This window comes from Spea bombifrons, chromosome 4 (genome assembly GCF_027358695.1).
Source record: "Spea bombifrons isolate aSpeBom1 chromosome 4, aSpeBom1.2.pri, whole genome shotgun sequence".
NCBI classification, from domain to species: domain Eukaryota; kingdom Metazoa; phylum Chordata; class Amphibia; order Anura; family Pelobatidae; genus Spea; species Spea bombifrons.
The window spans coordinates 28,067,356-28,082,115 of NC_071090.1; positions in this window are offsets into that span (position 1 = coordinate 28,067,356).

Genomic DNA, 14,760 nt, shown 5'->3' on the forward strand with positions numbered 1-14,760 from the left:
AAATAGAAACAAGAATTGCATTTTTCTCAAAGTTTTTTTACTCTGCTGTTTGTTTTTAACATCCAGTTTCTTCATTAAAAAATTTTAAAAAAACAAAAAATATACATTTATTTTTTTATCGAAAAAATAATCGGCTAACTAATCGATTATGAAAATAATTGTTAGTTGCAGCCCTAGATATAAGGCATATTTGGGGAGGGCGGAGTGGCATACAGGGGATATAAGGCATATCTGGAAGGCAGTGTGGCAAGCCTGGGCTCAAATGTGCATAACTGGGGGGGGGGGCTGGGAAAAAAAAACAAGAAATGCATTTTTCTCAAAGTTTTTTTTTTCTGCTGTTTGTTTTTAACATCCAGTTTCTACATTAAATTATTTTTAATAAACGAAAAATGTACATTTATTTTTGTATCCAGTTAATCGAAAAAATAATCGGCCAACTAATTGATTATGAGAATAATCGTTAGTTGCAGCCCTAGTATAACGCATATCTGGGGGGCACAGTGGCATATAGGGGGTATAAGGCATATCAGGGGGCACAGTGGCATATAGGGGGTATAAGGCATATTTGGGGGCAGTGTGCTATATCTGGGGTATAAGGCATAACAGAGGGCACTATGGCATATAGGGAGTATAAGGCATATCTGGGGCAGAGGGGCATATCTGGGGTATAAGGCATTTCAGAGGGCACAGTGGTATATCAGGGGGTTATAAGGCATATAGGGGATATAAGGCATATCTTGGGAGGGCAGAGTGGCATATCTGGGGGTATGTGGCATATCTGGGAGGCAGTGTGGCAAGCCTGGGCTCAGATGTCCATAACTGGGAGGGGGGGCAGGTTGGGAAATAAAAACAAGAAATGTATTTTTCTCAAAGTTTTTTTATTCTGCTGTTTGTTTATTAAATTATTTTAAACAAACGAAAAATTTACATTAATTTTTTTATCCGATTAATCGAAAAAATAATCAGCCAACTAATCGAATATGAAACTAATCGTTAGTTGCAGCCCTATTATATATCAAATAAATAATGCACGGACACCCTAAATTGCAGAACTCCAAAGGCCAGCCCTGGCATCCAGAGTACATCCACAGGACCGGCCTAGCAGCCACATTGAACGCATAGGACTTGCCATTGTTATCCTCAAACTGCATGTCAGCGCCACCTTTGCCCTGCGTTAAAGATGGCCCTGGATATACTATCCATCTATCTATCAGCATGCACATCACAGACCAGCTCTGTGCTTCATGCTTTTATTGTATGTTAATACAAAAAAATTAAAAAGCTTACCAGAAGAACGATTCTAAACGTGTATTGTTACCAACACCAGGTAATTTAGGACAATGGATGACTTGGTCATGTATTATGCATAGCTGAAATTAAGTTACATTTCATACCATCACAGTTTGGTGAATGAACACAAAAAAAAGAGCAGGAGAGAGCTACAAAATGTTGCTGTCCACAGTGTGACATGTAGCCGCACATAACATGTCTTTTGGTGGCTGCTGGTGTTAAAGTGCCAGGACCATCCCCAGTCCCAGCCTGCAGAAAGTCACACTAACACATGATACCCAAAAAAAGAAGTGAGATACTGGCATATAATGTTACACACAGACTCGGGGGACCGGGTGGCATGTTTCTAATACATCCCAACAGTCCTGGTTTTTCAGGTACTGTCCTGACATCTGGAGTAGCTACCATTCTGTCTCGCTTTTGCCGGTAATGGGGAGCCTGGGCCAGTTGGGGAGACCCTCTAGATCACAATACCCAAGGTGTCCAAATCTGTGTATTCTAATTCTCTACAATAGAATTCCGCTGTCAACGGAATTTGCACCTACTTCACACCTTAAAAACTGCAGATCTCAAAGTAACCTATAATATAATTACTCCAGGGGCCCTAGAATTTGAGAGACACAAAATGCCCAGATACCGGCCTCATCAATACAGGACTTCACAAGCAAAATACAATTGCTATTCTTTTCATAGTGAATCTCACAGAACATCCACAGAAGAATTTTCATTACATTTCTTATTTCCTTGGGTTGAGGGGATGGCATAAAAGTAAAATGAATATAATTACACAGAGTGGTATGTGGCTGCCAGAGTTTGATAAGAATTTACAGGCTGGATTGGGGGAGGATAACTGTCCCCAGGCAGGTCCATACACTTTAAGCAGGGCCAGCCCAACTTCTTAATATCTTATCTTCCAAGGTTGGCAAGAAACCTCCCCAATCTCTTCTCACAATACAAAGCAGCTCACCTTACCCAGGTGTTTTTTTCTGGCAAGTCCTCACTTGACCTCCTCAAATTCTGTTTGCACTCCGTTAATCGGCAACCCAGACTCCCTCAAGGGCTTCTGATGTTAAACCTTAAAGAGATAGAAGCAAAATACATGTACACACATACACTGTCTGATGTTTAGATCCCTGATGTAGTTTTTCAAATACACACACTGTAATTTTGCTGATGCTTCACCATGATTAACATGGGAGCACTTTTCTGCCACAGATTGGTTACTTCAAGTAGCCAATCACTGGCAAGAGCATGGAGGGCACCAGCTTCTACATCAGTAAGTATGTGGATATGAAAATCTACTGGTTGCCATGGCAACCTGTCAATCTACCAGACTGCAATGTGGGAGGCAATCCAAAACATTGAATAAATGTCTAAAAAAACTCCAGTGTATCTTAGGTCAATACAAGTGTTGATATTTATCGGCTAGCGGTATGTTTATTTCAGGATTTGGGGAAATCCTTATAATCAAAGGTTAATAGGTAGATTTCTGCCACTTGCACTTTATGTTGTGATAACCCTAGACATAAGCCTCCAGTTGCCCCCAGATCTGTTGACCATAAAACTAATATGTGACCTACTTATACAACACAATGTAAATCAGATTTCCAGCCTTAACGCTACTGTGTGTACTTTGGCCAATGCAATATATTCCACCATAAAATGTGCAACTCCATTTATACTGGAATCATCTGTAGGTTAGCAATGTCTGCATGGATATGCAATAAAATAATGATTCATCCCTGAACATTTCCCACAATAAATTTATATATTTCCAGTGGCCAACTGCATTAAGGTGTGGAAGTAGGTAACACAACATTGTCAAACAAAGTTTTTGTTTGGAAGCCACTGGTGCTGCCAAGAAAGCTTGCAGGTGCTTTGGACCCAACTTAGCTTATCCTTTACGGCATCCTCCCACTCAACCACACATGTGTACCTTCATTTATTATTATTATTATTATTTATGGTGGACATTTTAGTTTCTTTGTATGGACATCTGCTCACGTTTCAGGTGGGGAAGATTTCATAGAAAAACCAATCATACTGAGTTGTGATGTAAAAAATATCAAATATATGATGAGTGAATATGAATTCAGATTTATTTTCTTTTTTCATAAAGATGCATACTAATGTAATGTAAACTATTGAATGTTCTGCTGTCTTTTAATTACCACCATGTTTAGTTTGTATTTTCTACCACAGAGACTGTAGGGGAAAGGGAACTTAAACGTATGAATGCCATACCAAAGCTTACGTCATACCCCAAAACCTCCAAGAATTTATATCTTACAACTTGCCCACAACAATGGTTTGTGTTAATTCATTTTAAAGAGGGCTATTCAGAATGAAACACAGAAACATTTCACAGGCTGCCCCTTCGTGTGAATGAAACTTTTTCATCATACTGCAATATGTGAAGATCTTGACAGAAAGGAAATATATACAAGTAGAAGGGGCACTGACTGTGTCCTGACTCAATCCTGAAAAATGTCCTCCATTAAAGAGAAAAGGACAGTGAAAGAGGTTTCTCATAGATGACCCTTTAGCAATTCTGTGAATTTAATTCTATAAACAGCTTGGATTTCAGTCAGGATCTTGTCAAGAGATTGCCTGCCTTTGGGCTGAGAAGAAATGCTTCTTTCTATCTCTTAATAGCTGACAGCGCTGGATTGTAATACTTTTATGTCCTGTGTACGACATGACCACACAGTGCTCCATGGAACTCTAACAATATGCAATTATAAAGGGCAACCCATTTGTCTCTCTCCTCCATGACTCCAATTAACTCATTTAACCAACTGTGATTAAAAAAAAAGACACCCATCATTGCGCATACAATTTAATTTAGGTTGGCAGGTGTCTAGAAAACTTCGATTCATCATAATCTCATAGTACTTTCTGCCTTTTGTAAGTGGTACACATATGAACTGTGTAGCTGTGATGTCCAACATTGTCTGGACTAACCAGTTGGTTTCCATCCAGTAAGGTATGGATGGTATTTACTAGCCACATGTTACTCTAAAAACATGAAGTTGTGTGCTCTGGTTGTCCTTGTTTCTGCAGATTGAAAATACTGTTGCTGAGTATCCTGCAAATGTTCATACCCATGGCATGGCCGCTGCTCCAAAAATAAGAATGCATTGTTACCCCCTCCTACACACGCTGTCTTGATTGTACTGTAAGATTTAATCATAGGACCATAGACACCCTTCTCCTAGTTCCCAGATGAGAGGTTGGCTTCTATCTAAGGTCTCAACAGACTGTTTGATTATGTGTTACACCCAGAAGCTGTATCCCGTATGCAGCCACTTACAAACATTGTTCTCCATTTTTTTGTATCATGCCCCATTATTTTAACTGATTGGTTCCACGGTGGGAAATGCATATTTGTGTTTCATATCTCGTCTCCTGTATCAACCACAATAAGGCTGCAAAAAGAGAATACTCACTAAAAAGTATATAACAGATAGATAGTTGGCCTGTATGGAAGTTATTTTGTAAGAGCCTGTAATCCTTTATCAAAACCAACTTTTACATCCTAGGCAGTAATTATTGTGTGTACAAATGGTGTCTCAATCAAAGAACACTAAATATAGACCTCCCTTCCACAAAGGTTAGATTACTATAATTTAGCTCTTTAATGAGTGACCAAAGTACTATATTCCTGACAAAATAAGAAGCTGTCTGCTGATACATTTCTTTCAGGAAGAAGAACCACTTGAAATGTACAACCTGTAATATGTGAATTATCAGTGGTGGAGCCCTACCTGAACTCATGAAAATGGTGGACCAAGGAGACGACCATTTAGGTGGGGTTTGAGAAACACACCAGGTTTTGAAGTCAATTCTGAACAAAAAGGAGAAAATCATTAAACCCAACATCGACCCTTGAGGATCAACTATTAATCTAGAACCCCAAGTAGTTAACACAAAAATATCTGTTCTATAACAAAGTTATCTTTCACAATAACGTGTTCCAAATATAAGTTAAATTTTCTGATTTCTGATATGCAAGTGAATTGGATATAGTGGCAATAGATATAATATAGAAAATATGGAATATGGTACATGCGTGTACATCTCTGATGATGTAACACTGTGATGCATCTTTATCACACCTACATCTTGCTCATTACTTGATTACAGGGAAAGTTAGAAAACCTGCTTAAAGCTTTTGGTAAAACAGGGTTTCCTTCCCAAGATTGTGTGATTCAGGGCACCAGGATAATACATCTGCCCAATAACGTTTAACAAATTAATTGCAAAGGTCCCTTTTTTTTTTTTTTTTTTTTTAGATGTTTTTGTTGAAAAAATATTTTCAATGTTAAATTATGCTGAAATAAAACTCATAAAGTCCTAAAAGCATGGAGCTGGTATCTCCTCTGTGCGGGTGCTAAAGGCATCCACCTGATGTTAGACGTGTGTGTGGTTTACTTTTTGTCTTTGTTCTTCTGAGATTGTTGTGCTGTCATACTCCGCCATTGCTACTCCCCAACCAAAGTAGGAACATCGGCAACTGTCCATCTCTATAAAGAGCTCCATGGCTGATATATTAAAAACTCAGATGACCAAAAAACATGTGCCCTGTTGGTTCTTGCTAGTGATGGCTCCACATTTAATAGAACTAAATCAAAAGTTAAGCTGGTGCAAGACACAGCTTGTTTGAAAAGACGTGAAAGGCCCAGGGCCTCCCGTCAGTTTCTCTGGCTATCCTCAGTTGAATTAGAAAGGACGTAATTACACTAAAGATAGCCTGCCAGAGTCTGGCTCTTGCGGTCACTTAATTGTGTTATTTACTGAGTAACTTAATTAGACATTTCATTTAGTGAACAAATGGTGAAACTGCCTAGTCTAAGGCTTTGACGAGTGCCAGAATAAATGCTGCCACAAAAATAACGCTCTGCCCTGTTGTTGGTTTGGTAACAAAAGGAAAGGCTCAGACATGATGGCTACAGTAAGCATTTTAATGATTCCGCAATCTATTCTGTACCAGAGAACGCACACAATGCATAGGATGCTTACATGAAATATTATATCCATATATATAGATATATATATATAGATATATATATATATATATATAGATCTGCCCTAAGCTGGAGGGGAACAGCCCAGGAAAATTCGCAGATGTGTGTACATACAGTATATATCTGTATACTATATGAGCAAAAGTATTGGGACACCCCTCCTAATTATTGAGTTTAGGTATTTCAGCTACACCAATTGCTAACAGGCATAAAAAAACAAGCACATAGGCAGCCATCTCCATAGACAAACAGTAAAATGTCTCATTGAATGTCACCTTTGCCACAAGTCAGTTAATTAAATTTCTGCCTTAGTCCACTGTAACCGCTATTAGTGGGAACGTCTAGGACTAAAGACAGCTCAGCCGCAAAGTGGTCGACCACACACTCACAGAGCGGGGCAGTGCCACTGTCCTTACTTCTGCGTCAAGATATAACGTCATATCTCGGTGGTCCACTTTTAAAGGAGGTGCAGCACGGAAGGAAACTATGGAGAGCTGTGCTGATTTGGCAAGGCTCTCCATGATGTTAATGTTCTAGTTGAGGAGATCAATGATCTCCCCTTTAACTGGCCCGTTGAGTAGTGGTATTGCAGAGAGCGTAAGTCTCCCTGTTTTGCGACAGAGGATCTGCCACCCTAGTTCTAGGCCAAGTCATCCTAGGCCAAAATACGTCTAGTAACTAAACAGTACTTTAATATGAATTCTTCTAAAAGGAAATAAAAAGCACTTACCTGGGGCAGCAGACGTGCTTGGTCCAAAGATTTTTGCTACTGAAAGTGCTCTCGTCGATTGAGCAGCCAATCAGTAGCAAGAATCTTTGGACCCCCACCCGCACCGTTCAAGCCAGTGCTGGAGCTGACTGTAAGTATTTCACACACAGGGAGAACTAGCTGGAGGGTGGGAGAAAGGGGCAAATGCACATGGGGGATTCTGTAGCATCCTTCTGTGCATTTGTAAAAGGGACAAAACGAAGATGTAAAGGGACCACGCAGCATTGCAGTGTATACGATGCCTGGAGTGACCCTTTAAGTCTGAACAGCCCAGACACCCTGTCCCATTTGCCAGCCCTTCTCTGCAACTACATCAAACAATATGTGACATATAGGAAACAGATCCAGTCTTGGGTACAAAAAGGGTTAACAAGGAATTGCTGTTTCCATGTCAACGCATGATTGGTGTTCTTAGGATTTGTCATTGATGCTATACTAGGCAGAGGTGGATAATCAGCATTTAATAGTGAATAAAGTAATACAGCTCCCTGACAGCTAGATTCATTGCCCCTTATTTAGTTACATTTAGTCCACAACTAGTTTGCTTAGTAGTCAACAACATATTTAGAACTCCCCCAACTACATTTCATTTTTCCTTTCTGTTTTTTACATGCGCAGATAACCTTAATATCTATGGGTGGAGGTAGTTATATATAAAATCATTCAGTACACACATAAATGGTCTAAACTTAAACAATAGGTATAGATATATTTATAGTTACTAAACACAAAGGGTCCAATTCATTAATAGCAGAATGATGAATGTGCTAATGCTAACTTTAGAAATAGTAATGGGAATGTGATGGGTTCTTCTTGGTATGGGGTGAGATTGACATCTTCAGATCTCCAGACATGAAAGCAAAGCAAATCACAACAGTTTATTCTGGCCTGGAATAGGCTGTCTGGTTTGTCTGACTAGCCATCAGTATATCTGGAAGCTCTGTAGGTGAAGTGCTACTTCCTGGGGTCTCTGGGTCACATCTCTCTTTCTCCAGGCAGAGGAAGCATTATTTAGCCAGGCCTACTCCCTGATGACTTTCCATCCTAGCCAAGAGTGTCTGGGGTTGGCATACTTCCCAACTTCTGCCCTTCTGGCTTGGGAGGTAGAGTGTCACTCAAACTGGCAGCGCTACTGTGCATGCACACAACTCTGAGAATATGCGGTCCAGAATCCCGCTGTCCCAAAAAGCAGGACAGGGGTAGAGCTGGGTCGGACAGCAGGACAGAGTGTCAAAATGGGGACTGTGAGTAAATTATATTTTCTCATCACGTTTTTTGCGATTCTTCTTTCCGCCACCAGAAGAGATTTTATGGAAACAGATGTGGTTAAGGGAAAGCACATTCAGTAAACCCTACACTGAGACTGAGGCTAGTGAAGGGGAAACCGGGGAAAGAGTGTGTTGTCCCAGGCTAAGGGAGCACAAGTCAGCAGAGGTAGTCGGTCGGACTATCCAGCTCCGTGACAAGTGTATCTTTAAATAACGCCAACTTAAGGTTTCCATGAGGACAAGTATTTGACCCATTTGGGTAACACATGTGATGAGACTTAGATCTGCTTGATGCGCCATTAAATGGTTAGTACTGAAAGGGTCTCAGGGTAAGCTCATTTAGAAATTTCCCAGGTAAGCTAATGACTGTACCTATGAACCTGACACATTTTACTCAGGGCCTCTAGGTAAAGTGCTGCTTCTCTGGAGATTAAGGTTAGTAAATTTAATCTCAGCCCAGGTGAGCAGCATTTAGCCATGCTGACTCCCTCTCCAGGTTTTGTCCACTCTGGTCATCTCTCTTTTAATATCTGAACCTTCCCCTATCTGTGGCTTGCCTTGTCTTTGATCTCAGTCACACCCCCAGGTATACCTCCCAACTGTCCCAGTTTTTGTGGGATAGTTCTGAGTTTTGGGCATAGTCTCACTGTCCTGGTTAGCTGGCCTGCTTTGTGGGCAGTGGGGAGCATAGGCAGGTTGAGGAGATTCTCTCATTTCCTTTGACCAGCCAATGAAGGTCTCATTTGGCCTCCTAGCAACGCTAACATTGTGAGGTGGCTATATGGATAATGCGAACAGGTAGCCACACCTGCCTACTTTGAGCAGGCCCTAATCCTGCTTTCCTAACATACGTGGTCCGATTTGGACACCTGAATTGTTTACGGGAATACTCCTAGGGGATGGGAGGCTCTGGGTGGCCAACCTTAGGTATATGAAGCAAATTTTTTGACTTAAAACACTATGTACCAGACTGAAAGATATGTCCCATTAGAGATACGTCATCTGGTTACATTAGTGGAAATTACAGAGCTAAAAAAACACATAAAGAAAATAACTAACATATCCTGAGTGAGAATTTTTAATATTAGAGTATGCTTAAATATGCATTGAGCCAGTAAATACTCAGTTATTGTTTATCGCCTTTCTTAATTTTTTTAAAATAAAATGGGTCTTGGTCTTCTTAGCTGCGAGAAGTATTATAAAAAGTTAGTGGGTTATCAGCTCTAATAAATTGCCATGGAGCCCTACAAAACCTACGTTTTCGCGTTATGCGACATACTACTCCTGGCCCTTTAAATGATACCTGAAATGGAGACAGAGATTATGACATCAGAACAGAATACATCACAGCAGCAAAGTTCCCAGAACAAGTAACCAATGCAGGTTCCTGCATTGATGTTTGAACGTGATCTTTGACTGTTTGGCTTTTTAGGCTCGTCTTCGTTTGGTTCAGGAAACTCTACTGGACACTAACATTGGAGCATGTGCTACAGGAAGAAGAATATTTCATGTGAGTGTTCAGATCCTAAGAAATGTAATGATCTCAAAGGGACATCCCATTGACTCTGGCTAGTGTCCCCTAAAGAAGACCTATAAATATGTTTGCTGTTATGTTTTAAAGTGAAATGTTGTGTTTGATATAATAGTTTAATACTAGACTGTGCATTTAGCTAAGCATGTACCTCTAAGATCTGCAGATAGGTATTTATAACATAGGAGTGTAAGCTCTGCTCAGGGTTTCTTTCATTTGCACAGTAACATTCATACATAATATAAGTTTGGCAGAGTGTTAGTTCTGCTGACAGAGACCTCCATTACTTGTATGTCATCATTTTAAAATGGGATTTAAAGGGAGCAAAGAAGTAAAAGTGTCATGGAGGATCTTGGTGAAGTGACATCCTGAATCAGCAGCCTTGCAGCAATGGCTCCTTGTCTGACTGAAGCAGTTGGATGCCGTTGTGGCATGCAGTGCTTTGCTACCAAACCAGTGAAACCTGTGTTCAGGGGCTCAGTTGTGTTACTGTCCTCCAATATCTTAGTACCCAGTTCCATTCATGACCGTGATCTGCTTACCCATTGCTTATATTTAGCTTGTCTGACCTCCTCTTAAAATGGCTGCTTACCTTGGTGTGGGTGCTGCCTTCGGATTTTATTTGTGGCACTGCTGCTATTTGGACTGCTTAACCTGAGACCTGGCCTCTGGATTTCCGGATCTGGGTGAAAGAACCGGAGGTACCGGTAAGTCTGAACTGACTTACTTCCTGTTCCTCTGTCACCATGGTTACAGCTTCTCCAGTACATCCTCTGAGGACCCTTCCTCTACTGCTTCTGTGGATCCTGTTTGCAGCTACTATGCCTGCAAGTGGCTCCTGCTCCTCCCTCGGTTATTTATGTTTCACTGCGTTATCCACTTGGAATGGTGTACTCCTTGGACGTCCTTGTGGTCCAGGTAGGTCCTTTACTTCCTAGACACAAAGGCCCCTCTTAAAGTGGCTGCTTACTGTGGTGTGGCCACAGCTTAATTTAGACAGCTTAACTTGTGACTTGGCTGTGTACCTGCCATTGGTGTGGCAGAGGGGGCTATGCCCCCCTACTTAATGCTGTGTTCCCCCACGTGCCCCCCTACATCATGCTGTGCCCCCAACGTGCCCGCCAATTGAAATGTCTCAGATTGGCATAGAGGAGAGAGAGGGGCGCCAAGCAGTCGCTCATGAATAGGTTTTCAGCAACCGCTTGGCACCCCTCAATATCCTCCGCGAGGTCTCTGTGTCGGTCGCGGTGCCGGCGGTTAATGCTGTGCGCCAGAATATGACTTCATATACCGGTGAAGCCCATATACCTGTGTGCTGGTCAGGTTCTATGTGGGCAATGTGGACGCCTGGGCTGGCTTTTGGGGTGTGCAACCTGTGATCTCTGCCTGTAATTTAGGGGGGTTTTATGCTGAGTTTTTGTATGAATTCCAGTTGATCTATAAAGCTACTTTATTGTGTTGTTCTGTTGATCAATATCTCCTATGCTATGTTTCCATACATTATTATTGTATATCTGCAAATACAGGATTTGTATGTCTGATTCTATTTATTTGATTTATACTTTCAATGCTGAGTTCACATTTTTTTAATTGATCTATACATGAAAAGCTGCGTTTGTGTGTTATTCCACTGATCTATATCTGCTATGCTATGTTTCCATACATTATTTATGCATACCTGCAAATGCAGAATTTGTATATCTGGTTCTAATTATTTGATCTATACTTTCAGTGCTGAGTTCACATGTGAATTTTAATTGATCTATACATGCAAAGCTGGGTTTGTGTATTATTCTCTTGATCTATATCTGCTATATCAAATGTGAATTTCAATTGACCTATACATGAAAAGCTGCGTTTGTGTGTTATTCCACTGATCTATATCTGCTATGCTATGTTTCCATACATTATTTATGCATACCTGCAAATGCAGAATTTGTATATCTGGTTCTAATTATTTGATCTATACTTTCAGTGCTGAGTTCACATGTGAATTTTAATTGATCTATACATACAAAGCTGGGTTTGTGTATTATTCTCTTGATCTATATCTGCTATTCTATGTTTCCATACATTATTTATGCTTACCTGGAAGTACAGGGGTTGTATGTCTTATTCAGTTGATCAATACCACATGTTGTATGTTGTGTATTTGAAATATACCTCCAATGCTGAGTTTAAAAGTGATTTCCATTTCTTCCATACCTGAAATGCTCGGTTTGTGTGTTCCTTTAATCTATAGCTGTTATGCTATGTTTCCATACATTATTATTGTATACCTGCAAATACAGGATTTGCATGTCTGATTCTATTTAATTGATCTATACTTTCAATGCTGAGTTCACGTGTGAATTTCAGTTGATCTATACATGCAAAGCTGGGTTAGTGTGTTTTTTCTGCTGATCTATATCTGCTATGCTATGTTTCCATACATTATTTAGGTATACCTGCAAATACAGGGGTTGTATGTCTTATTCAGTTTATCAATACCATGTGTTGTTTATTTGATCTATACCTGAACTACAGGGAATAAGTAAAAGAGAGGTATGGCTTAGTGAATGAGGGGACACTGGGGATGATTACGGGGGAGAGGACCTCTCAATGTCACGGTAGGGTCAGAAGGAGGGAAGACTGCACTGACTCTCACAGTCCTCCCCTAATACAGGGTGGCACTTTTTTTTTTTTTGGTGAGGGAGCAGGAGGATTGATTGCATGTTAGAGAGCGTGGAGGGGGCCCAAGGAAATGCTTGCCTAGAATTTTTTCAATATAAAATATATTGGCAGCAGGGTCTGATAATATATATTGGCAGCAGGGTCTAATATTAATATATATTGGCAACAGGGGCTAATATTAAAGAATTAAAAATAACTGCCAGTTCAGCTATCTCCTTGAAATAAAGACTGTGATTGAAATATGATTTCAAATTGATTAACTACAATTATGTGGTTAAAAATGCATGTCTAACACAGAAATATATATATATATATATATATATATATATATATATATAGTATATATGTATCTTTTGCCCCCCTACTTTGGTCCCTGTCCCCCCTTGTGCCCCCCTAAATATGAAAGCTCGAGACGCCACTGGTATCTGCCCAGGCCTCTGAATTTTCTCACCGATGCAACATCTTGTGTACTCTCTCTGAGGAACCCTCCATTACTGCTTCTGTGGACCCTGTTTGTATCTACAGTGCCCCCTAGCACCTCCTGCTCCTTCTTCGCTGGTTTATGCCTCACTATGTTGGTGTACCCCTTTAACTGCCTTCTGGTAGGTACGTGGAAAGTAGCAGCTTCTAAACAGCGGCTCCAACCTTATTTTCTTGTCCGGGTAAGTCATTTTCCTTGACCCAAAAGGCTTCTCTTAAGACAGATGCTTACCTTTATGTGGGTACCATCTTTGGATTACATTTGTGGGACTGCTATTAAGACATCTTAACCTGTGACTTTAGTCTATACTTGCTGACCTCTGAATTTTCTGATCATTACCTGTCTTATATTCTGTTTCTCTGTTATTCTCACCTATTCAACATCCTGTGTAGACTCTCTGAGGAACCTTCCTCTACTGCTTGTGTGGACCCTGTTTGCATCTACAGTACCTGCTAGCAGCTCCTTCCTCGCTGGTTTATGCCTCACTATGTTGGTGTACCCCTTTAACTGCCTTCTGGTAGGTAAGTGGAAAGTAGCAGCTTCTAAACAGCGGCTCCAACCTTATTTTCTTGTCCGGGTAAGTCATTTTCCTCTCTTGACCCAAAAGGCTTCTCTTAAGACAGATGCTTACCTTAAGGTGGGTACCATCTTTGGATTACATTTGTGGGACTGCTATTAAGACAGCTTAACCTGTGACTTTGGTCTGTACTTGCTGACCTCTGAATTTTCTGATCATTACCTGTCTTATATTCTGTTTCTCTGTCATTCTCACCTATTCAACATCCTGTGTAGACTCTCTGAGGAACCCTCCTCTACTGCTTTTGTGGGCCCTGTTTGCATCTACAGTACCTGCTAGCAGCTCCTTCCTCGGTGGTTTATGCCTCACTATGTTGGTGTACCCCTTTAACTGCCTTCTGGTAGGTAAGTGGAAAGTAGCAGCTTCTAAACAGCGGCTCCAACCTTATTTTCTTGTCCAGGTAAGTCATTTTCCCCGGACAAGAAAATAAGGTTGGAGCCGCTCCTTCCTCGCTGGTTTATGCCTCACTATGTTGGTGTACCCCTTTAACTGCCTTCTGGTAGGTAAGTGGAAAGTAGCAGCTTCTAAACAGCGGCTCCAACCTTATTTTCTTGTCCGGGTAAGTCATTTTCCTCTCTTGACCCAAAAGGCTTCTCTTAAGACAGATGCTTACCTTAAGGTGGGTACCATCTTTGGATTACATTTGTGGGACTGCTATTAAGACAGCTTAACCTGTGACTTTGGTCTGTACATGCTGACCTCTGAATTTTCTGATCATTACCTGTCTTATATTCTGTTTCTCTGTCATTCTCACCTATTCAACATCCTGTGTAGACTCTCTGAGGAACCCTCCTCTGCTGCTTTTGTGGACCCTGTTTGCATCTACAGTACCAGCTAGCAGCTCCTTCTCCTTCCTCACTGGTTTATGCCTCACTATGTTGGTGTACCCCTTTAACTGCCTTCTGGTAGGTAAGTGGAAAGTAGCAGCTTCTAAACAGCGGCTCCAACCTTATTTTCTTGATCGGGTAAGTCATTTTCCTCTCTTGACCCAAAAGGCTTCTCTTAAGACAGATGCTTACCTTTATGTGGGTACCATCTTTGGATTACATCTGTGGGACTGCTATTAAGACAGCTTAACCTGTGACTTTGGTCTGTACTTGCTGACCTCTGAATTTTCTGATCATTACCTGTCCTATATTCTGTT